We start from the raw sequence: 27,223 nt of genomic DNA, 5'->3' as shown, positions 1-27,223 counted from the left end.
CTTTGCTTATTTACTTTTCCGTTGCTATTGCTATCATCACTACAAAATACCAAAAACATTACTTTTACTACTGTTACCTTTTGCTACCATTACCACTACTATCATATTACTTTGCTACTAATCACTTTGCCGCAGATATTAAGTTTCCAGGTGTGGTTGAATTGACAACTCAGCTGCTAATACTTGAGAATATTCTTTGGCTCCCCTTGTGTCGAATCAATGAATTTGGGTTGAATACTCTACCCTAGAAAACTATTGCGATCCCCTATACTTGTGGGTTACCAGTCACTCTCGCAGCCCATCATCTAATTGCTACTCCACAATGCATTCCATTAGGCCCAAATATGGGGAAGTGTCATGTAGTCGACGTTCACATGACACCACTAAGGGAATCACAACATACATACTATCAAAATATCGAACACATATAAAATTCACATGATTACTTGCAACATGATTTCTCCCGTGACCTCAAGAACAAAGGTAACTACTCATAAATGATAAACATGCTCATCGGAGGGGTATTAAATAGCATATTGGATCTAAACATATAACGTTCCACCAAATAAACCATATAGTAATAAACTACATGATGTAATCAACACTACTAGTCACCCACAAGTACCTCTATAGTTCCGGTAACAAGATTGAACACAAGAGATAAACTAACGTTTGAGAGGAGATGGTGTTGTTGAAGATGTTGATGGATATTGCCCTCCCCAAGATGGGATAGTTGTTGGTGATTATGATCACGAAGATTTCCCCCTCTGGGAGGGAAGTTCCCCCGACGGTATCGCTCCACTGAAGGGCAAAAGTGCTCCTGCCCAAGTTCCGCCTCGACGTGGTGGCGATTTGTCCCGAAAGTCCTCCTCTTATATTTTCTAGGTAAAAATGACTTATATACCAAAAGATGGGCACCAGAGGTGGGCCGAGGAGGGCACAACCCACCAGGGCGCGCCTGGGTCCCTAGGGCGCCCAGGTGGGTTGTGCCCACCTGGTGGGCCCCCTATAGTAGTTAATTGCTCCGATAATTCTTAAATAATCCATAAAAATCTCCGTGAAGTTTCAGCTTGTTTGGAGTTGTGCAGAATAGGTGGCCTGGCATACCTTTTCCACGTCCAGATTTCCAGCTGCCGAAATTCTCCCTCTTTGTGTATACCTTGCATATTATGAGAGAAAAGGCATTAGAATTACTACAAAAAGCATTATTATGGATAAAAACATTATAAATAACTATAATAAAACATGATGCAAAATGGACGTATCAACTCCCCCAAGCTTAGACCTCGCTTGTCCTCAAGCGAAAACCAAAATTGAAAAACATGTCCACATGCTTTGAGAGAGAGGTGTCGATAAAAACAAAATACGGACATAGAAGCATCATGTTGATTATTATAACAACAACAAAATTAAACATAGGACTTTTATCATATACTTCTCATGAATAAGTAATAGTTCATCACACAATCAAAGTATAAAGCAAAAACTCTATTAGAAACCAACAAACTATGTTCTCAGTCAAATTTTGCAACTACAATTCATCATCTTTTCAGGAAGAGTCAAGTTTCGGAGTCTTTAGGCAGTCCACATACTCAACCATCATATAGTATTCTATAATTGCTAACACTCACCCCATACGCATGAGCAAAACGTTTTAACCGGACACATAGAAAGATATGGGCTTATGGTTTCGCCTCCCAACGTACTCACCTCAAGGGTGATGTCAACAATAATAACTCATGCCACCCATATTCAACTGGACATATGTGCCTAGATCTTTCCTCACCACACGATGCTTGCCAAATGAGAAAAATAAAAGGAATAGAGAGAAAAACTTTGACTCTTGCATAAAATTAAATACATAAAAGTAAAAGATAGGCCCTTCGTAGAGGGAAGCAGAGGTTGCCATGCACTTATTTGTTTGCATGCTCAATCCCTTAGTGCAAAAGAACATCACGTTACATTGCCGCTTGTGATAGCGACATTTATTGTGCAGTCTGTCGCTTTTATTCTTCACCATCACAAGTTCGTGCAACACTCAATTTTCTCTTACACTAAATGATCTCACACTTTTAGAAGCAATTTTTATTGCCTTTTTGCACCGATGACAACTTACTTGGGGGATCTTGCTCAATCCCTAGGTAGGTATGGTGGACACTTGAAAATAAGATTTGGGTTTAAGGGTTTTGGATGCACAAGTATTATCTCTACTTAGTGCGGAATTTTTGGCTAGCAAAGATAGGGGCAAGCACCACTTGTTAAAGGATCCATGACAATATGACTTCTATGTGAATATGAACAAACATAAATCATTAAGTTGTCTTCCTTGTCCAACGTCAACAATTTTGGCATATAATTTTTTGATGAGGGCTCACAATCACAAAAGGTTTCTAGCATAGTATATTTATATGTAAATCTTCTCTTTCCTTATTAATTCTTCCATGAGTTGCATCATTGACTAATGATATGTTTGTCAATCTCTAATAAAATTTTCTACTTATAATTTTCCTTATGTGGTGCCATCACCTACCATTGGATCAGTATATAATATTTTCTTTATTTATTTTCTTTCTCTTATTTATTTCTTATTTATTTTCTTTATTTCAACATGAGAGTAAATAAATTAAAAGCTCACACTAAACTTTATTATATAACTTGCACACGATTAAAAGGATAGATCACTAAGCAAAATCTCAAAGAAGAAAGGATCAAACTAAACTTTTATTCATCTAAAGCAAAAGATCAAACTAAAATATGTAAAAGCAAAAAGATTGAACTTACCGGGGCACCTCCCTCAAGCTTGGTGGAAGCCAAGGGGAGTGCCCATACCCGATACTCAGTTTTCCTTTGGTGGTGAAGAAGGTGATGTTGGTGAAGAAGAAGAGATCTTATCCTCGGATTTCCATGGCAGTGGCCCACCATCATAAGAGGAGGAGTGAGTCTCACGAGTCTTGCAACTAGCAGCCAAACTCATACCTTTAAACCTCGCCTCATATTCAAAGACTTGGTTTTGAAGATGATAGATCTGGCTTTGGAGAAAGTTGATTTGCTCGTTAAGGGTGAAGATGATGTCCTTCATGGTCTTGCCATCCACCTTGAGATCACGGGAAAGGTCTGTGATCATGAGGTGATTGGCATTGAGCCCATGCTCCACCATCCCCTTGCACTGGAAGATGTCTTGCTCCTCAGCTTCAAGCCAGGCCTCCACGGTTCCCGTCCTCTTGGGACACGATACATTGCAGAGGTGAAGCACCTCCTCATGCATCTGGATGACCTCAGGGTGCTGCACCACTTCCTGCAGATATGGGTTGATGACGTTCTTGAATAACTTGTCCTTGGAGGAGCTGGAAGAGGCCATGGTAGATGGGATCTGAAAGAAAACAACAAGGAAAAAGAGAACAGGGGATTCCTCCGCAATACGGTGATCAACAGATTCGGGAAGTATATATAGATTTTTTATCTTAGAGGACAAGTATATGGTAGAAAAACGGAGTACGAAAGGTGGCCCAGGTGGGCACAACCCACCTGGGCGCGCTAGGCTGCCTGGCGCGCCCTGGTGTCTTGTGCCCACCAGGGGACGCTTCGTGGAAGTTTCTTTATTCCCAAAATTATTAAATATTCCAAAACTGATAAAAAAATATTTTTGTTGATTTTTCAGAGTCCGTTTACTTACCGTATCACGTACCTCCTTATTTTCATGATTATGGATTGTTCCGGAAGGACTCTTTTATGTGTTATTCCAGTGTCATAGTTTGGATAATATTACTTTCAACATTAATAGGCGTACCCAAGATATAATGCTTTATTCATTGCCCATTGACAACCTTCGGATTAGTACCTTCGGAATTATATATTTTGATGGCTCCAGACCGGTAAACCTCCTCGATGACATATGGGCCTTCCCATTTTGAGAGGAGTTTTCCTGCAAAGAATCTGAAACGAGAGTTGTACAAAAGAACATATTCTCCGACTTTAAACTCACGGTTTTGAATTCTTTTGTCATGCCATCTTTTTACTTTTTCTTTGAATAATTTTGCATTTTCATAAGCTTGGGTTCTCCATTCATCTAGAGAGCTAATATCAAATAACCTCTTTCCACCAGCAAGTTTGAAGTCATAATTGAGTTCTTTGATTGCCCAAAATGCTTTATGTTCTAACTCAAGAGGCAAATGACAAGCTTTTCTGTAAACCATTTTATAAGGAGACATACCCATAGGATTTTTATATGCTGTTCTATAAGCCCAAAGTGCATTATCTAATTTCTTAGACCAATTCTTCCTGGACCTATTGACAGTCTTTGGCAAAATTAATTTTATTTCTCTATTTCTAAGTTCAACTTAACCACTAGACTGAGGATGATATGGTGATGCAATTCTATGGTTAACATCATACTTGGCAATCATTTTTCAGAAAGCACCATGAATAAAGTGTGAACCACCATCAGCCATTAAATATCAAGGGACTCCAAACCTTGGGAAAATAACTTCCTTAAGCATTTTAATAGAGGTGTTGTGATTAGCACTACTGGTTGGAATAGCTTCTACCCATTTATTAAGAAAATCAACAACAACCAAAATATGAGTATACCCATTAGAGGAAGGAAAAGGTCCCATCTAATCAAATCCCCAAACATCAAACGGTTCAACAGCAAGTGAATAATTCATAGGCATTTATTGACGCTTACTGATATTACCTATTCTTTGACATTCATCACAAGATAAGACGAACTTACGGACATCCTTGAAGAGAGTAGGCCAATAAAATCTAGATTGCAATACCTTGTGAGCAGTTCTATCTCCAGCATGATGCCCTCCATAAGCTTCGGAGTGACATTTCCGTAGGATTTGTCCCTGTTCATGCTCAGGTACACAACGTCTAATAATACCATCTACTCCTTTATAAAGATGTGGGTCATCCAAAAAGTAGTGTCTTAAATCATAGAAGAATTTTTTTCTTTTGTTGGTATGTAAAGCTAGGTGGTAAATATTTAGCAGCAATGTAATTAGCATAATCAGCATACCAAGGAGTATTGTAGGTAACTACTCATCAGGAAAACTATCATCAATAGGTAGTGGGTCATTAAGCACATTTTCAACCCTAGATAAATTATCAGCTATTGGGTTCTCAGTTCCGTTTCTATCAGTGATATGTAAATCAAATTCTTGTAACAAGAGAACCCATCGAATAAGTCTAGGTTTAGTATCTTTCTTTTCCAAAAGATATTTAATAGTGGCATGGTCTGTGTGAATAGTTACTTTGGAATCAACAATATAAGGTATAAATTTATCACAAGCAAACACAACCGCTAAGAATTCTTTTTCAGTAGTAGCATAATTTCTTTGAGCACTATCTAGAGTTTCACTAGCATAATGAATAACATTAAGTTTTTTTATAAACTCTTTGTCCTAGAACAGCACCAACAGCATAACCACTAGCATCACACATAATTTCAGAAGGCAAGTTCCAATCAGGTGGTTGAACAATAGGTGCAGAAGTTAAATCTTTCTTAAGTGTTTCAAAGGCTTCTAAATAATCATCATCAAAAACAAAAGGAATATCCTTTTGCAAGAGACTAGTAAGAGGCCTAGAAATTTTTGAAAAGTCTTTGATAAATCTCCTATAGAAACCAGCATGACCTAAGAAACTACGAATACCTTTTATATTTTTAGGACATGGCATTTTCTCAATTGCATCAACCTTAGCTTTGTCCACTTCAATACCTTTTTCAGAAATTTTATGACCCAAGACAATGCCTTCATTAACCATAAAGTGGCACTTCTCCCAATTCAAGACAAGATTTGTTTGTTCACATCTGTGCAAAACTCGATCAAGATTGCTTAAACAACCATCAAAAGACTTCCCATAAACATAAAAGTCATCCATGAAAACCTCAACAATCTGTTCACAAAAGTCAGAGAATGTAGCAGTCATACATCTTTGAAAGGTAGCAGGTGCATTACATAAATCAAAAGGCATATGTCTATAAGCATAGGTTCCAAAGGGACAAGTAAAAGTGGTCTTTTCTTGATCAGGTTGAGAAACATGTATTTGTGAAAAGCCAGAATATCCATCAAGAAAGTAAGAGTATGTGTGCTTAGATAATCTTTCAAGCATTTGATCAATCAAAGGCAAAGGGTAATGATCTTTTCTAGTTGTTTTGTTTAATTTTCTAAAATCTATTACCATTCTATAACCAGTAACAATTCTTTGTGGAATAAGTTCATTTTTATCATTAGGAACAACAGTTATACCTCCTTTCTTAGGAACAGAATGAACATGACTTACACATCTACTATCAGCTATAGGATAGATTATAACTGATTCCAGAAGTTTTAATATTTCCGTTCTTACCACTTCTTTCATCTTCGGATTTAACCGACATTGGTGATCAACAACGGGTTTAGTATCAGGTTCCATATTAATTTTGTGCTGACATAGAGTGGGACTAATGCCCTTTAAATCATCAAGAGTATATCCAATAGCAGCTTGGTGCTTCCTTAGAACTTTCAATAATCTTTCTCCTTCATGTTCTGAAAGGTTAGCACTAGTAATAACATGATTTATTTTCTTTTCATCAAGATAAGCATATTTCAAAGTGTCTGGCAGTTGTTTTAATTCAAACACAGGATCACCTTTAGGTGGAGGAGGACCTCCTAGAGTTTCAATAGGCAAATTGTGTTTAAGTAGAGGACATTGTTCAAAGAATTTTTTTTATCTATTTCATTTCTTTCATGCATATGAAAACCATTTTCATGGTCTAGCAAATGTTGTTTTAAAGGATCAGTAGGTGGTACAACAATACAAGCAAGACCAATTAATTCATCTTTACTAGGCAATTCTTTTTCATGAAGATTTCTACTAAACTTGGAAAAATTAAACTCATGAGACTCATTACCAAAACTAACATCGACAGTTTGTTTCTCACAATCTATCTTAGCATTAACGGTGTTCAAGAAAGGTCTACCAAAGATAATGGGACAAAAGTCATTTTGTGGGGAACCAAGAACAAGAAAATCAGTAGGGTATCTTATTTTCCCACACAAGACTTCAACATCTCTAACAATCCCAATTGGTGATATTGTGTCTCTATTAGCAAGTTTAATAGTAACATCTATTTCTTCTATCTCTGCGGGTGCTATGTCATTCATAATTTCTTGATATAAGGTGTAAGGAATAGCACTCACACTAGCACCTATGTCACATAAACCATAATAACAGTGATCTCCTATTTTAACTGAGATGACAGGCATGCCAACAAGAGGTCTATGTTTATCTTTCTTATCAGGTTTGGCAATTCTAGCAGCTTCTTCACAGAAGTAAATAACATGCCCATCCATATCTTCTTCCAAGAGATCTTTAACCATAGCAATACTAGGTTCTACTTTAATTTGTTCATCAGGTTTAGGTGTTCTAATATAGCTTTTGTTAACCACAGTTGAAACTTTAACATGTTCCTTTATCCTAACAGGGAAACGTGGTTTATCTATATAAGCAGAAGGAACAACTGGATCAATATTATAAAGTTTAGTTTCTTATTTAACCGGTACCGGTTCTTTAATCTATTCTTTAATAGGTGGGTGATATTTGAACCACTTCTCTTTAGGGAGTCAAGTCCATATTTAGTGCTAACTTTTGAAAAGCATTGGTATCCATAAAAGATTTAACATGATCCTACTCAAGTTTAATACCTGACTCTTTACTGTTGTCGAGTTCCAAATCTTCAGAGTTGAATTTAATTCTTTCCAAAAGATCCCACTGGAATTCAATAGTCTTCTTCATAAAAAAACCAACACAAGAAGTATCAAGCATGGTTTGATCATTACGAGAAAGCCAAGCCTAAAAATTCAGGATAATAATTTCGCTTGAGAGCTCATGATTGGGGCATGAATATAACATTGACTTAAGCCTCCCCCAAGCTAGAGCAGTACTTTCTCCTTCACGAGGCCAAAAATTATATATATAATTCCGATCACGATGAACTAGATGCATAGGATAGAATTTTTGGTGGAACTCCAATTTCAAATGATTCCAATTCCAAGATCCAATATCATCGCATAGCCTATACCCTGCCAATGCTTTTCCCTTCAAAGATAAAGGGAAAACCTTTTCACAACTTTATCTCCGGGTAAACCTGCAAGCTTAAACAATCCACAAATTTGCACCACATATATCAAGTGCATATCAAGATGTTCGGTTCCATCTCCTGCATAAGGATTAGCTAGCAGTTGTTCTATCATACCCGAAGGAATTTCATATTCAATATTTTCAGTAGGTGCTGTAGGTTGAGGGGTATCTAATTGTGGTTCCGGACAAGGTGAAGATACCCCGAACAAACCCCTCAAAGGATTGTTTTTCATAGTAACAAGTGACAATAAATTTCAGCACACTATATAAATGTTTCCTTACCAAATTCCACTTACCAAAGGCGCTTCACTCCCCGGCAAGGGCGCCAGAAAATAGCCTTGATGACCCACAAGTATAGGGGATCAATTGAGCTCTTTTCGATGAGTAAGAGTGTCGAACCAAATGAGGAGCACAAGGAAATGACAAGTAGTTTACAGTAAGGTAATGTCTGCAAGTTTGATATGTCTCCAACGTATCTATAAGTTTTGATTGTTCCATGATGTTATATTATCAATCTTGGATGTTTTATAATCATTTTATAGTCATTCTATATCATTTTTTGGTACTAACCTATTGGCACAGTGCCAAGTGCCAGTTGCTGTTTTTCCCATGTTTTTTACATCGCAGAAAATCAATATCAAATGGAGTCCAAATGCCACGAAATTTTATAGAGAATTTTTATGGGCCAAAAGGAACACAACGGGCCCTGGATGCGCTTGGGGGGGGGGGGCTGAGGGGGGCACAACCCACCAGGGCGCGCTAGGAGGCCCATGCGCGTCCTGGTGGGTTGTGCCCACCTCAGTTGCCCCCAGACCACCTCTTTGCTCTATAAATACCCAAATATTCCCAAAACCCTAGGGGAGTTGACGAAATATTGATCTAGCTGCTGCAGAGTCCCAAACCGCCAGATCCAATCTAGACACCATCTCGGATGGGGTTCACCACCTCCATTGGTGCCTCTCCAATGATGCGTGAGTAGTTCTTTGTAGACCTTCGGGTCCGTAGTTAGTGCTAGATGGCTTCCTCTCTCTCTCTCTCTCTCTTGATTCTCAATACAATGGTCTCTTGGAGATCCATATGATGTAACTCTTTTGCAGTGTGTTGTTGGGATCGATGAACTTTGTGTTTATGATCAGATCTATCTTTTTATATCCATGAAAGTATTTGAGTTTATTTGATCTCTTTTATGCATGATTGCTTATAGCCTCGTATTTCTTCTCCGATATTTGAGTTTTGTTTGGCCAACTTGATCTATTTATCTTGCAATGGCAAGAGGTGCTTTGTAGTGGGTTCGATCATACGGTGCTTGATCCTAGTGACAAAAGGGGAACCGACACGCATGTATCGTTGCTACTAAGGATAAAACGATGGGGTCTATCTCTACATAGACATATCTTGTCTACATCATTTCATCATTCTTATTGCATTACTCTGTTTCTCCATGAACTTAATACACTAGATGCATGTTGGATGGCGGTCGATGTGTGGAGTAATAGTAGTAGATGCAGGCAGGAGTCGGTCTACTAATCTTGGATGTGATGCCTATGTAATGATCATTGCCTGGATATCGTCATGAGTATTTGAAGTTCTATCAATTGCCCAACAGTAATTTGTTCACCCACCATTTGCTATTTTTCTCGAGAGAAGCCACTAGTGAAACCTATGGCCCCCGGGTCTCTTTCTCATATTATTTGCCTTTGCGATCTACTTTTATTTGCTTTTATTTCCAGATCTATTAATCCAAAAACCCAAAAATACTTTGCTGCACTTTATTTTATTTGCGATCTATTTATTCAATCTGTTACAACTTTCTCCCATTATGCACCAATTTCTGGCACTGTTACCCAAAAGGGATTGACAAGCCCTTTAACACGTCGGGTTGTGAGGATTTGTTATCTGCGTGCAGGGGTTGTTTACGTTGTGTTGCTTGGTTCTCCTACTGGTTCGATAACCTTGGTTTCATATCGGAGGGAAATATCTACCGCCGCTGTGCTGCATCATCCCTTCCTCTTTGGGGAAATACCCACGTAGCTTCAAGCGACATCAAAGTGCTGAAATTGTAAGTAGCAGAGTAATTTGATAGCAAGACAATTTGTAACGGGCAAGTAACGATAGTAGTAACAAAAGTGCAGCAAGGTAGCCCAATCCTTTTGAGGCAAAGGACATGCCAAAACGGTCTCTTATGATAAGCAAAGCGTTCTTGAGGGTACATGGGAATTTCATCTAGTCACTTTCATCATGTTGGTTTAATTCGTGTTCGCTACTTTCATAATTTGATATGTGGGTGGACCGGTGCTTAGGTGTTGTTCTTACCTGAACAAACCTCCTACTTATGATTAACCCTCCCACAAGCATCCGCAACTATGAGAAAATTATTAAGAATAAATTCTAACCATACCATTAAACTTTCGGATCCAATCGGTCCCTTACGGAATAGAACATAAACTAGGGTTTAAGTTTCTGTCATTCTCGCAACCCATCATCTAATTGCTACTCCACAATGCATTACCTTAGTCCCAAATATGGTGAAGTGTCATGTAGTCGACGTTCACATGACACCACTAAGGGAATCACAACATACATACTATCAAAATATCAAACACATATCAAATTCACATGATTACTTGCAACATGATTTCTCCCGTGACCTCAAGAACAAAGGTAACTACTCACAACTGATAAACATGCTCATGATCAGAGGGGTATTAAATAGCATATTGGATCTAAACATATAATATTCCACCAAATAAACCATATAGTAATCAACTACAAGATGTAATCAACACTACTAGTCACCCACAAGTACCAATCTATAGTTCCGGTAACAAGATTGAACACAAGAGATGAACTAGGGTTTGAGAGGAGATGGTGTTGTTGAAGATGTTGATGGAGATTTCCCTCCCCAAGATGGGAGAGTTGTTGGTGATGCTGATGACTATCACAGCCCTAGAATTTGGTTTCATTAGTTGCATTAAGGCATTCATGTCATCATGTTTAAATTTCTCAGAAAGTTGAAATGGGGATGACAAACCCTAGCAACAAAAATTAAATCATATAGGGTCAGCCATAAGCCTTTTCAATAAACCCAAAATGCCTTTAAAAATGTTCATCATTTTTAGAAAAGGTTAAAACCTCTGACAAAAATGATGCACATGTTTCAAGGTCATTCATGGTTTTTTGAATTAAATCATATCGTATTTGAATTTGGGCATTTAAACACTATAAATAATTTAAATGCTCAAATCATGCTGAAATTAAATGTGGGCCACTGGAATAATCCATAGAGTGCCACAAATTATTGCAGCATTTTACAAAATTCTTTAGCATTTTTGCTAATGCCAAAACAGCAGCAGAAAAATAGAAAACAAAAACAAAATTAGAAAAGCAGAGAGAGAGGAAAAAACCCTACCTGGCCCAACTTACCTGGCCGGCCCAGCCCAGCTGGCCGCTGCCAGTCGTCCCCTACCTCTGCCAGTAGGCAGAGGTAGGACAGCGAGCGCACGCGCCCGAGCGGCCACCACCTGCTTCACCGCGTTGGTGCCTCCTTCCTCCCAACCCCGCGCCCAGGAGACGTGGACGAGGCCGTGCTGAACCCCCCTTCTCTCTGGTTGTTCTCCCTCCTCTCCCTCGCTCTCTCCCACGATGGCCGACGCGGCCATGGAAGCGCCGCCGTGAACCACCGCGCTCCCCGACCCCCTCTCGCCTTCCCGTGTTGCGTGGAAGCTCCGCCATCGTCGCCTATGCCTCCTGGACGACCCGCAGGACGCCGGATGCACCGCACCTCGACCATGGCATCGTCTTCAACCTCTCGGCCGCCGAGATCGCCGACGACCGCACACCGTCACCAACCCTTCCCCGAGCCCACTGACCACCCCTGCAGACTCGCCGTGAGCTCCTCTTCGTTTCCCCTCCGTCCTTTCGCTCGATTTCGTGCCATAGCCATCGTCCCCGCCAACCTGAGTGCCGCCGCCCGCCATGGACGTCGGGAATGGCCTTGCCGTGTCCTTGTGCTCGAACCCATGAACCTCGAGTCCTCCTGGAGCGCCCGAGATCCCACCGCGCTCCTCAACTCACTTGCTAACGTGCAACAGCCCTCGCGCCGAGCAGCCGTAGCTCCGTCCGCCGCACTTTCCATCGCCGCCATCGCTGTACTGCACCCCAGTTGCTGCCGCTGGCCGCAATGGATGCGCGCGAGCCTGGGTGTCTCGTAGAGCCCCTCCGCCGCTCCTTTGGTCACCGGGAGAGCGAACCCTACGCCCTCCGCCATCTCTGGCTCCGCCGGCGACGAGCCGCGGGTCAACTCCGGCGAGTTGACCCATGTTTGACCCCCCAGGGTCACTGACGCATGGGCCCACCCTGTTAATTTTTAGTTAGGTTTAGTTTAGTGCTTAATCTAAAACTAACTAACTCTGTTAAGTTAGTGATGACACTAACACGGAGGACCCACAGGTCAGATTTGACCTGGACCGGATCAGTTGACCTGCTGACATCACTGTTAACTTTGCTGACGCAGTAAAGATTTTCTGGTTTTTTCAATAATCAGGAAATTCCAGAAAATTCCAAAAATTAGTATAAACTTCAAAAATTCATAGCAATTCAATCGTAACTCCAAATGAAAAGATTTATATATGAAAAATTATCAAAAAAATTCAAGGAATCCATCTGTACCATTTTCATGCATGTTTGAACAACGTTTGTCCTCTGTCTTGGACAAAACAAATAAAGGGCATTTAAATAATCATATATGGAGTTGGAATTTGAATCAAGTATTCAAACCAACTTCATTTAAATCATAACCAGATGCATTAGCTCAATTCACAGCATATTGCCATGTCATGATCATGCATCATATTGTCGCATATGCATTGATTGTGTTCTTCTCTATTGCCGGTGTTTGTCCCCCTTCAGTAGACGACGTTCCGACGATGTGATCGATGACACCGATGAAGAACTATATTATCTTCAGAAGTGCCATGCAAGCAAAACCCCCTTGTTCATTCCGAAACAATCCCACTCTCTCGCTCCTGCTCTCTTTTACTGCATTAGGACAACAACGATTCAACTATTACATGCTGCGATAGTTGAACCCCTTTCCTCTGCATGACCGGTCATTTCCATAGTAAATAGATGAAACCCACTAGCATGAGTAGGAGTTGTTTGAGCCCTGATGTGCCTATTCATTCATGATTGTTTGTCATGCCTACTATTGCATAGAGTTGTGTCGGGTCTGATTCATCGGGAATGAATTAGAATGGTGATGAACATGCCCTACTGTGTGTGAGCTAAGTGTGTGAACACGATTTGGTAAAGGTAGCGGTGCGAGGCCATGTAGGAGTACATGGTGGGTTGTCTCATTGAAACCGTTCTTAGGAACTGAGTTCTGTGTCTGTGATCCATGAACAACTACTACCACTCATTGGGATCCTTAATTGACCCTCTTGGCTTCTTAATCACCCTAGTACTCTGTCCAGGAGTTTCAACTAGTTTCTGGTGTTTGTAGGTTATGTGTTGGCGGCCGTGCATAGCGCTGACCCTAGAGGTGGGCTATGATGCGGTAGATACACCGTGGCGCGGTGTACCGGGCGCCCGTTTGGTGTCTCGGGAACCCTGTTCACATCGTTCGGGGTCGTATGTGGAAACCTCGGCCGGACTCCCTGCGGATGGAACCTAGATAGGCAATAAACCTAGACTAGAGACTTGAGTGTTTAGGTAGGCCGTGGCCGACACCCTCGTTGGGCTTCCGCTTGAAGGTTGCCGAGTACATGTCGTGTAAACGACGGTAAGTGGTGGGAGTGTGTGTGAAGAAGTACACCCCTGCAGGGTTATCATTATCTATTCGAATAGCCGGATTCCTCGGATATGGAAACTTGGACCCCTTGCATAGTTCATAGACAAGTGAAAGTGGATACTCTAAAATGCGCAAGATAAGCGTGAGTGCTATGGATGGCATTCTCGTAGGGAGACGGGAGCGGATCCATAGTGGTGTATTGATATGGTGAATTTGTGGACTCGTGTGGGCCACCTCAAAAGAGTTACTTGCAGTCGTAGTTCAGGATAGCCACCGAGTCAAAGCTGGCTTGCTACAGTTAAACTCCACTACCCCTTTCTTGATACTGATGCATATGTAGCTAGTTCTGATGTAAGTCTTGCTGGGTACATTTGTACTCACGTTTGCTTAATTTATGTTTTTTGCAGAGAGACTTCAGTCTCGCTAGTAGTTCCGTGTGGACTTCGACGTTTAGCTTGATACCTCAGCTACGATCTTATGCCCTCGGCAGGATCTGGTAGATAGTCAGGCTTCTCAGCCTTTTTCATTTGTAGATGTCTGTACTCAAACATGTTAAGCTTCCGCATGTGCTTTGACTTGTGTGCTCTGAATGTTGGGTCATGAAACCCATGTTTGTTTTATCTGGCTCTTCGAAGCCTAATGAATAAATACTTGAGTCCTAGAGTTATGTTGTGATGCCATGTTGTATTTACACATATCGAGCATATTGTGTGTATGATTGAAATGCTTGGTATGTGTGGGATCCGACAACCTAGTTGTTTATCCTTGGTAGCCTCTCTTATGGGGAAATGTAGTCTTGTGCTTCCATGAGCCATAGTAGTCCGCTATAGCCTGGTTCACCGGAGTCCTGCTAGCCCAGCACTACTGCTCCGGAACACTTGACTGGCCGGCATGTGATTCACTTCGTTCCTGTGTCTGTCCCTTCGGGGAAATGTCACGCGGTGACATCCGGAGTCCTGCCTAGCCTTCTACAGCCCGGTTCACCGGAGTCCTGTTAGCCCAGTGCTACAGCCCGGATTCGCACGCTGCTGACCGACATGCTCGATGTTGATTCATGTATGCCTGTCCCCGTAAGTTAGTGCCACTTTGGGTTCACGACTAGTCATGTCGGCCCGGGTTCTCTGTCATATGGATGCTAGCGACACTATCATATACGTGAGCCAAAAGGCACAAACGGTCCCGGGCCATGGTAAGGCGACACCCGTGGGAATACCGTGCGTGAGGCCGCAAAGTGATATGAGGTGTTACCGGCTAGATCAATGTGACTTGGAATCGGGGTCCTGACAATGACGATGATTTCCCCCTCCGGGAGGGAAGTTCCTCCGGCGGGATCGCTCCACCGGAGGGCAAAAGTGCTCCTGCCCAAGTTCCGCCTCGAGGCAGCGATGCTTCGTCCCAAAATTCCTCCTCTTATTTTTTTTCTAGGTCAAAATGACTTATATAATAAAAGATGGGCACCAGAGGTGGGCCGAGGAGGGCACAACCCACCAGGGCACGCCTGGGCTCCCTAGCACGCACAGGTGGGTTGTGCCCACCTAGTGGGCCCCCTCTGGTAGTTATTTGCTCCAATAATTCTTAAATAATTCATAAAAATTCGTGAAGTTTCAGCTTGTTTGGAGTTGCACAGAATAGGTGGCCTGACATAGCTTTTCCTGGTCCAGATATCCAGCTGTCGGAATTCTCCCTCTTTGTGTATACCTTGGATATTATGAGAGAAAAGGCATTAAAATTACTCCAAAAAGCATTATTATGGATAAAAACATCATAAATAACAGTAAGAAAACATGATGCAAAATGGACGTATCACGATGCAATGCTTGATTCCGGCAATTTTCGATTGGTCGAAGAACTATCCAAATGCACGGTCGGAGGACTTCCCCCTTCCCAGCTTTGTCGGGAGCAATTTGGCGAACACCACAGCAGCAGCACCTGCTCAAGCAATTGCAAAAGGTCCCGCTCCTGTCCATAGCAGCTCGACCTCCGTCTCTTGCATGCTCGGCAGGCCTTCATCGCTCGCTGAGCTCGACGCCCTCACGTTAATTACGCGTCATACCCTTTTTGTAACATCCCAATTTTTGAATCGTTAGGTCATCTTATGGATCCATATTTTGAGCATTTTTGAATTTGGTTTATTTGGCCATTTTGATCCTAGAGACCTTAAGCAACTCAAGGACCATGTCCGAGAGTTGGAGGTTTTCATAAAATTCCTTTTTTGAATTTTCAAAAATTGGTAAATTGGATCAAAGTGATTTTTGTTTGAAATTATTATTCCATTTATTTCAAAATAAATAAAATAATGTGAGAAGATAATATGAGTTCATCAAAACAGAGGAAATAATGGAAATTTAATTTTGAATAAAAATATATTTTTATTTGAATTTTATTTGGTTAAATTAGGAAAAATTGCATTTAGCCCAGAAAAATGTTCAAGTGGTCCTAATTATTAGGAGAGGACCATGAAAATTATTTTTGGGATTTTAGGATTTTTATTTATTTTATTTTGGATTTTTTCACTACAACGAAATTATTTTTTAAAAAAGTTTCCTTTCGGACAAAACTGGGCCAGAGGCCTAGCCGGCCCGCTCGCCACCGCCTCCCCGCCGTAACCGCACCGAACTCCGGCCGGAGTCTGAGCCGGCCGCGCCTCGCCGCCGCCCCCTTGTCAAAGCCGGACCCCCAGGGCCCTTTAAATAGAGCCCCCGCCCCCCTCTCCTCATCGAGCCGCCCCGCCACCCAAGCCGTCGCCGCCGCTTGCACGGCCGCCGCCCACGGAAGGACTACCCCGCCGCCCCTGCCGCCACCGCCGCCAGTGCCGCACCACCCGGTCGCCGCCGGACGTCGCCACGCTGCCACGCCGCCTCATCCCGCTCGCCGGAGTACGCCGCCGCCGCCGGTTTCCACCCTGAACCGGTATAAACCGATTAAAAAACCCGTCCACTTTTTTTTAAAAAAAATTGGTTTATTTTTATTAGATCGGTCTATTATTTTAGGTTATGTTAAATAATGAACGCTCACCCGATTAGTTCTGTTAACAAACGAATTCGTTCGTTAGTTTCTATTAGTGCACATTCGTTCGTTGGATTTTTCTTTTTAGTTTAATTTTCAGCGAGGGGCCCATCTATAATTATTTTTATCACAGATTAGTCCTTGATCTTCAAACCCTCACTACTTTATGCTCGTTTATCCAAATCCAGTGAAACTAATGCCAAAATCTTTGTCTTGTTCTCCTTTGTCCAGATAAACAACTTGAACATGATTTTGAAAAGCCAAATTTGGTTTTAAGCAGATTTGAATTTGAACTTCTTTTGATCATAGTTTGTGTTTCGTAACTCCGATTCGGTTGATTCTTTTTGCAAACTGAAGCTCTTCACTTGAACTTTATGTTTGGATATTTTCTTTTGGTTTTAACTTTGCATCTTATGCTTGAGTGCTTATCTATGCTATTGTTTGTTCACGATAGAGTTTTCGGAGTGCGAGGCTTGCTACTACGAATCTCTAGGGTTTTTCGATCGTCAGCAAGGCAAGTAACAGTTTGATCATACCCCTTTATTACCTAGTTTTTATGCATTAGTTTCAATCCTCAAACATTGCATGAGTAGGACTATGATAACACATGGGTATTGGGAAGTAGTTGATGAGGTAGGAACCTATTGTCTTATATTCAAACCTCGGGTACTACTTTGTTATGATTGCACTACTTTGCTATGCTCGTAGACGTGGATTGGTTTGTGATATTTATGAAAGATGTGAGAGTTATTTATATCTAAGGGTTAACTTAAGGTGGCTACTTTAATACACATCTGGGTGGATTGGTTGTGGGCACCTGGGGAATCCAGTATTGTCCAAGGAGATCCCGGGGTACCCGTGTGATCCTTCTATGGAATGCCACCCAGGCTCAAAGGGATCATAAGATTGTTCATGCTAGAAACTTCCGTGTGCAGCCAGAATCCATTATGGGCTCTGGCATAGTTGAGTAAGTTGTCGGAGTCATTTCCATGATGGGCTAGCAAATGTAGGGGATTGTAGGTGTACTAGCCTATCTATCGGTTAAGGGGACCTCTTCGGAAAGACTGTGTCTCAGTCATTCGTTTCTTAAACATCATGCAGTGTGAGAAATACAGCGAAGGAGATTGAGTCTTATGGGGAAAAGTGTGCAAACCTCTGCAGAGTGTATAAACTAGTCATGGTTAGCCGTGTCCCCGGTTATGGACATTTTGAGTATATGGTACTTCAATTATTGATTTGATTTGATCTCATCACTTTACTTAATGAATTTGTTGGGTTATTAATGTTAATTTGGGATTAATTTGGGGGTACCTTCTCAATAATGTCATCAAACTTTGTAGTTAAATAAAATCTATTCCATTGTTGTAGGGAAAAATTAGCTTTATGCAAATGTTAAACTTAGAGCCTCCACCAGCCAAATATGCATATAGAGATAGACATTTTTATTATTATTTTATGGTGTGAAATTGCCAGTACATTCAATGTACTGACCTACATGGCTGCAACGTCTCATGTTGCAGGATTCTTACAATGAGTAAGTGATACGTTAGGCTTATGATGTCTACACTCAACTTTGTCGTTCGTGTTGTTGGGAACTCCACAACCTTGTTGATACTTCCTCTATATTGATTGAGGTAACAATATTTACGTTACTTTATACATGTGATTTACCTCTGTTATAAATCCTCAAGTACTGTGTGTGTCAGCATACTGATCCAGGGATAACACTTAAGCACAAAGACTTCGATCCATTTCGGGTCGGGTTGCTACAAGATGGTATCAGAGCACGCTGACTGTAGGACGTGACCACTAGGAAAAGCCACAGGATACTCTTCTCTACTCATTTCTAACTCTTCTCCATTTATACTCCATAGATGGCGGACCCAAGGAATAAGTTCACTCAATCGGATGACGACACCCCTTTCGGATGACACTTGAAGGAAGTCACTAGGTACCTGAACATCGTCATACCAAGATTCACTGGAACCTTCACCGCCACTTTACCAGAAGAGGAGTGCTGGACGATTCAAGTACGTGTTCTAGGAAGGATGTTCACGGCAGTTACCGAGCCCATCGAGTTTTCCTTTGATGCAGCAACCTGGAGTCTAGGAAAGAGCTTGTCCACCCACATCGCCATTGGACGCATAGGCGAGGTGTACAACTAGGATCTTAAGGACACCATCTATCAGATATGTGGACGCCGATTTGAGCAATGGGAGATGATTCGCACCAGGAAGGATAGATCCATTGCAACCTACATACAAGAGTTGAACCAGCACATACGACGCTGCAAGAACCAGATGTGCGCCAACATGATAGACACGAAGAAGGTGATGACCCGGAACATGGAGCTGGAAGAAGAACTCAAGTTTATGCATGATGGTTATGAAGAAGAAATTGGTGTACTACTGGAGAAGAATGAAGACCTGAAGAAGCTAGGGATATTCATGGGGGATCCCAAACCTGGAGTGGACATTCGTTCAGAGGATTACATCATACTAGATGACACAGACTCTGACCCCGACAACGATGATGATTATGAAGACAAAGCTGGAGCAGATATTATGGAGTGTTCCACTGATCAAAATTTCTTGTCGACCACCATATTACCATTAGAATTCTTCCATGTATATAGTAATAGTCCATGAGATTTTGTAACTGTAGCTTAGATTGATTGTATGAATCTTGTTTGAATTGAGTGGTGTGAAATGAATGTGTTTGTCTCATGTGCATATGGGTAGTGAAATCTCTCTTTAGACCTCACTCTATTCTGTTCGCACCCCTCTAAACCCATCAGATCCCTCCGAGACGTGACCCCGCATTCGCCTTTCCACCGGAGCTCACTCAGTTGATCCAACAACAGAATGCCTTGATGCAGTTGCCAGTACAGAACCAAGGCAACAACAACAGCAACAAATCCACCGCCACCACCTCCAGTCGAAAACTTAGCCCACTTTCTAAGGTTGAATCCACCGGTGTTCTCTAGTAGCATCGAGCCAATTATTGCTGATGATTGGCTCCAAAAGATTGGAAGGGAGCTGACCACCGCAGGTTGCACAGATGCAGAGAAGGTGTATTTTGCCGCACATCAACTGGATGGACCCGCAGCCTCATGGTGGGAGAACTACACCGCCACTTTCCACGTAGCCAATGTTACTTGGGATCAATTTCAACAGGCCTTCCGCACAACACATGTTTCAGTTGGAGCTATGAGCATGAAGAAGCATGAGTTTTGCAACTTACGCCAGGGAAACCGTACTGTGGCGCATCACGTAGATGAGTTCAGCAAGTTAGCTCGCTACACCCAGATGATGTGGCCACAGATGCCGCGAAGCAGGAGAAGTTTATGGAGGGGCTGAATGACGAGCTGAGTATGTAGTTGATGGTGGCAACATTCACCAACTACCAGGAGCTGGTAGATAGGGCTCTTATGATTGAAGGCAAGCAGCATCAGATAGAGAACCGCAAACGGAAGTGTGGACAGGAGAAGTACAACTCTGGAGCTCAGCAGAAGCCTCGTTTTACCCCGAACTTGGGAGGACATACCCATCATAACCATGTTGAACATTCTCACAATGGAGGAAGTTCACATAACCACAATGGCCCTAAGAATGGAAATGGGAAAGGAGGAAACAAAAGTCAGAGCCGTTCCAACCGGGCAACACCCACCAAGAAGGATTTGAGCCATGTTACCTGTTTCAAGTGCGGGAAGACTGGACACTATGCCAATGATTGTTCTGAGTTAAATAATGGTAGCGGAAATGGAAGCTCTGGAAAGAAGCCCAACCCTTTCACCAGAGGGCAGGTGAACCACGTCAACATGGAGGAAGTTGAAGAGCAGCCCAATGCAGTTATTGGTAAGTTTTTGATTAAGTCTTTACAGCTATTGTCCTTTTTGACACTGGTGCATCACATTCATACATATCAAGGGGATTTGTGGATAAGTTTAAGTTGCCCCCCGTAGCCCTTAAGACACCTATGTTTGTAAGCTCACCCGGAGCGGAGTATATGGCTAGCAGAGGATGTTTTCAGTTGCCATTGACCATACGTAGGCATGTTTTCCCCTCAGAACTAATAATTTTGGATTCACAAGGATTGGATGTGATACTTGGCATGGACTGGCTATCGATGTACGGAGGAAATATCGATTGTGCTAGTAAGTCAATTCTACTCACCACCCCAGAGGGTCAAAGGATCAAGTATGTGTCTAGGCATGCGCCAAGGAGGACTCAACTAAATTCACTTTTGGGAATTGTTCAAGAGGAAGTGCCAGTTATGAAGGATTATCCCGACGTATTCCTGGAGGAAGTACCAGGCATGCCACCGAATCATGATATAGAATTTTTGATAGAACTGTTGCCAGGCACCAGACCAATATCGAAGAGACCGTATCGGATGCCCGCAAATGATCTCGAGGAAATTAAGAAAAAATTTAAGGAGTGTGGGAGTCCTGGATTAGGGGGTCTTTGGACAGCCGGATTATCTCCATTGGCCGGATTGTTAGACTATGAAGATACAAGATTGAAGACTTTGTCTCATGTCCGGATGGGAATCTACTTGGTGTGGAAGGCAAGCTAGGCAATACGTATATGGATATCCGCTCCTTTGTAAACGACCTTGTGTAACCCTAACCCTCTCCGGTGTCTATATAAACCGAAGGGTTTTAGTCCGTAGGACAACAATCACAACATACAATCATACCATAGGCTAGCTTCTAGGGTTTAGCCTCTCTGATCTCGTGGTAGATCTACTCTTGTAACACCCATATCATCAATATCAATCAAGCAGGACGTAGGGTTTTACCTCCATTAAGAGGGCCTGAACCAGGGTAAAACTTCGTGTCCCTCGTCTCCTGTTACCATCCGACCTAGATGCACAGTTCGGGACCCCCTACCCGAGATCCGCCGGTTTTGACACCGACATTGGTGCTTTCATTGAGAGTTCCTTTGTGTCATCACTGTTAGGCTTGATGGCTCCTACTATCATCGATAGCGATGCCGTCCAGGGTGAGACTTTTCTCCCCGGACAAATCTTCGTATTCGGCGGCTTTGCACCGCGGGCTAGTTTGCTTGGCCATCTGGAGCAGATTGAAAGCTACGCCCCTGGCCATCAGGTCAGATTTGGAAGTTTGAACTACACGGCCGACATCTGCGGCGACTTGATCTTCGACGGATTCGAGCCACAGCCGGGTGTGCCGCACTGTCGCGATGGGTATGACCTAGCTCTGCCATCAGACGGTACCCCAGAGGCCACGCCCGCATCAACTCCGACCCTTAGCTCGGAGCCAGCTGCGCCAATTGAGGACGGGTGGCTAGACACCGCCTCAAGGGCTGCAGTCTCGACGGCGATCGAGCCAAACACCAGCATAATCCTCTGCGCAGCCCGTGACTCCAAGGTGCCGGACTCCTTTTCTGACTCCGAACCACCCGCGCCCCCGCCAACCGAATCCGATTGGGCGCCGATCATGGAATTCACCGCCGCAGATACCTTTCAGCACTCGCCCTTTGGCAACATTCTGAATTCACTAAGGTCTCTCTCTTTGTCTGGAGAGCCCTGGCCGGATTATGGCCAACAGGATTGGGATGCGGACGACGAAGAAATTCGACGCCCACCCACCACCCACTTTGTAGCCACTGTCGATGATTTAACCGACATGCTCGACTTCGACCCCGCAGACATCAACGGTATGGACAACGATGCGGGAGGCAAAGATGAACCACCGCCCATAGGGCGTTGGACGTCCACTTCATCATATGACGTATACATGGTGGACACACCAAAAGAAGACGATGACAAGGAACGGAAGGACGCACCGAAGGCTTGTTCCCTCGAGAAGCAGTCAAAGCGGCGGCTCAAGCGCCGCCCCAAATCCCGCCTCGCCAGAAACAACGATCACACAGACCCAGCGTTGGAGCAGGGCGAACCACTTCTGGACCACGGCAATACGGAGAATCAAACCGAACAAACCAATTCTGTCAAAGATAATAGTCCGCACGACACAACGCCGAACAGGCACCCGGAGCAGCAGAATGCCCGTCAAAGGCTTGTTGCCACCATGAGGAGTATAAAAAAGCAGAAGCAAAGGCTAAGGGCTGCGCAGGACACACTCCAAATCAGATGGAGTAAAGTACACAACTCAGCAGCGAAGTACGGCGACAGTCGCCCCAGCAAGAGCTACCCAAAGCGGAAGTTGCTACTTGAATTCGATGAGGAGGCCTCAGACCCCTCACAACCAAAAATCAAAACGGCCACCTGGCCGAATAGACGACCTGACGGCCAACATCAAGCGGCAAACAACGCCACTCACAAGCCAATATGTGATACACGTGAGGGCTCGCACCAAAAGGACGGCGCAACCAGATCCATCTACGGACCACGCAAGCGCGCCCGAGCTTACAATGTACCACAACAAACATCTGAAAAACGCGGCACACCCAGATACAGGGGTGCAGCACACCCCCTATGTTTCACCGATGAGGTGATGCACCATGAATTTCTAGAGGGATTCAAACCCGTAAACATAGAGGCATACAACGGAACAACAGACCCTGGGGTCTGGATTGAGGATTATATCCTCCATATCCATATGGCTCAAGGAGATGACCTCCACGCCATCAAGTACTTACTCCTCAAGCTCAAAGGGCCAGCCCGCCACTGGCTTAAAGGCCTCCCTGAAAACTCCATCGGAAGTTGGGAAGAGCTTGAAGACGCTTTTCGGGCAAATTTTCAAGGAACTTATGTCCGACCTCCGGACGCGGACGATTTGAGCCATATAACTCAACAGCCCGGAGAGTCAGCCCGAAAACTTCGAAACAAGTTCCTTACTAAAAAGAACCAAATTGTCGACTGTCCGGATGCCGAAGCCTTGGCGGCATTTAAACATAGCGTCAATGACGAATGGCTCGCCAGACACCTCGGCCAAGAAAAGCCAAGAACGATGGCAGCATTAACAAGCCTCATGACCCGCTTTTGCACGGGTGAGGACAGCTGGCTAGCTAGATGCAGCACCAGTGACCCCAGTACATCCGAAGTTAGAGATGGAAACGGGAAATCACGGTGCAATAGCAATAACAAACGCCGGAACAAAGGAGACAGCATGAAGAGCACGGCAGTAAACGCCGGATTCAAGAGCTCTCGGCCAGGTCAGAAGCCGCCCTCTAAAGGCGCCAGAGACGAACTGTCCAGCCTGAACAAAATTCTGGACCAAACATGTCAGGTCCATAGCACCCCTGGCAAACCAGCCAATCATACCCATAGAGAATGTTGGGTCTTCAAGGAGTCCGGCAAGCTCAACGTCATACACAAGGGGGAGGGTACACCAAGCGAAGATGAGGATGAGCCTCTCAAGGGAGACGCTGGGGAACAAAAGAAATTTCCACCAGAAGTCAAAACAGTAAACGTGTTACACGTGATCAATGGAAGAAACAAAACGGCAATCCAAAAAAATACGCCCGAAGGCCCATCACCGCGGAGTCCTGCCACTGGTCGTCTCAACCGATCACTTTCGACCATCATGATTACTCAGCAAGTATCCGACGTGCAGGATGGGCTGCCCTGGTATTAGAACCAATAATTGGCGGATGCCGCTTCGCATGAGTCCTGATGGACGGTGGCAGCAGTCTAAACCTGATATACCAGGATACAATCCGCGAAATGGGGATAGACCCAACAAAAATTCGCCATAGTAATATTACCTTTAAAGGAGTAACGCCAGGCCCAGGGGCTCGTTGAAGTTATATTCGGCCTCCCCGATAACTTCCGTAGCGAACATCTAACCTTCCACATCGCTCCGTTCCAAAGTGGCTATCAAGCACTACTCGGACGCGAAGCTTTCGCTCGCTTTAATGCAATACCACACTACGCTTCCCTCACACTCAAGATGCCCGGTCCACATGGCATCATTAGAGTGAACGGAAGTATTAAGCGATCTCTACGCGCCGAAGAGCGTGCTACTGCCCTGGCAGCCGCACACTAAAAATTGCCCCACCAGCTAAAGCATTTAGCAGGTCGTCACGACCTCGGACACGGCTAGACGAGTCCGGCGCAGCCATATGCAATTTATACCCGATCTATAATCACACCCCTATTAAAAATACAAGGGGCTCAACATGCACAGACAAGCGGCGATTCTTACTTACCTAGAATTATAAATAATTTCTTTAAAAAACTATCTTTTTGCACGACAGCTTTCTTCACCTCAGCTCCTCTCTTTTACAGGTGATCATCGTGCTACACCCGTCCAGGATACGGCACAACGGAGACACAGGCGCAGACGTGCAGCAGGGACCCGCTCCAAGGATTCTTTTTAGATTAAGACCCTGTGTAAACCTTTTTTACTGTCTCTTGTTGATACATATCCACCGACTTCTCAGCAAAATTGAGAAGGATGCTGACATCTTGGCATGTGGCCACATCAGAATAATGCATGTACCTGGACACAAAGGGCTTCTTACAAGCGGCACTATTTCGGCCCGATTTATACCATAAAGACCGAATACCTTAGGGAGTGTTCGACATCGTGAGTTCGGCCTTATATGCATCAGCTCTGAATCATTGTCTTTGGTCAAATGTTGGGTTTGCCCAGCTCCTGTGTTTTGGTGCCTTACATTCCACTTTACCGGCTAAGGTAGCACCAGGAGAACTACTGCGATTGTGCCCTGGTTCATCCGGATGAGCGCCTCAGTAGAGAAGCCGAAAACTAACTGTCATGATATAGCGTGAGACTGGTCAACCACTTGATGACCTATCGGAATGTTAGAATTCCTCCGCCTTAACGAAGGGCCGTTTTCCGGCCAGGCATATACGCACCCTGCGATCGGGAGAGTGCGGAGCCACCAGGGGCTATTTAGTAGCCCCACTGTCAAACTCCTATGGCTAAGTGAAAGTGTTCAAGCATTATAGTTCGGTTGCCTCGCTCACTGTGCTATCACCTCCTTATCAGGACCAAGGCGTTGGGTTAAGTGTGAACACGCATTTTTTGTGAGCACCTCCGCATTATATGCGTGGGGGTTGAAAACGACGGCTGCAATCTTTTAGGTTATACACATGTATACATAAACGGCCGCACATGGGGCATCATACTACTTCCAGGCAAAAGTATAAACACAGCCTTATAAAAACTTCATAAAAGCATTGTGTTTACAATGAGAATACATATCACTCAAACATAATATTTTTCGAGCACTGGGCCTCTATCAAACGAGCACCCTCAAGAACTTCCTCGAAATAGTGTTCGGCAGCCACACGGCCTATGGCCGAACCCTGCGTTGCAACAGTGGTAGCGTCCATCTCCGCCCAGTATGCTTTAACACGGGCAAGGGCCATCCGCGAGCCTTCTATGCACCCCAACCTCTTCATCGCATTAATGCATGGCACCGCATCAAGGAGCTACTGCACTAAGCCGAAATAGCTATTCGGCTTAGGCCCTTCCGGCCATAGTTGATCCACAACAGACCTCATGGCGAGTCTGGACAACATATTCAGTTCGGCCCATTCGGCTAGCTGGTCAGTCAATGAAAGCGGATGCTCTGGAACGTGGAATTGCATCCAGAACAGCTGTCCACTTCACGATATGTCTGACCTTGGAAGTACTTGGCCGCATCGGCAGCGCTCACCGCCAAATCCATAGACGCATCTGCCGAGCTCCACAGCCGATCCAGAGGGGCATACCGTGGATCTCCAAACTTCCTCCGTAACATGAAGGGTTTTCCAGCCGCAATATCCCCGGCTTCCCGCAGCTCCTCCTTCTTCGCTCTCATAGCAGAACAGGTGTCTTTGTCTGTCGCCGCGGCCTTCTCAAGGCCGTTGCCTTCGCTTGGTTCTCTTTCTCAAGGACCCGGCAATGGTCGGTAGTGTCTTTCAATTCTACGGCCATCTTGGCCATCTTCTCTTGGCTCTCGCAATGTGCGGCCTTCTCGGCTTTCAACTCTTTGGCCGCCTTCAAAGAAGCCGCATTACTACTCCTCGCTTGTTCCTTGGCTCGGGCAAGTTCCGCCCGCAAGGCTTCCATGGTGGCAGCTCCATCTGCAGTCACAACATATTAAAGACACTGGCATTATGCTGCTCTTACTATGTGGCGTTCACCGAATAATAACACTTACCCTGTGCCTCGTCAAGCCTCTTGTTAACAAGCTCGATGTCAGCGTCTGCCGCATCCAGTTGCTGTTTTAATTGGGCAAACTCCCTAGTCCAGCTAGCCACCGGAGCTCCCACCACCTGCACATAAAGGTAGTTTATTTATTGCCTGGGTATTTGATCCTTTGTTCGCCGCCGTTCTCGACGACAACCAGAGTCTCAGGGGCTACT

The sequence above is a fragment of the Triticum aestivum genome, chromosome 2A (genome assembly GCF_018294505.1).
Source record: "Triticum aestivum cultivar Chinese Spring chromosome 2A, IWGSC CS RefSeq v2.1, whole genome shotgun sequence".
In the NCBI taxonomy this organism is placed as follows: Eukaryota; Viridiplantae; Streptophyta; class Magnoliopsida; order Poales; family Poaceae; genus Triticum; species Triticum aestivum.
Note: the sequence above shows the minus strand (reverse complement) of the source record.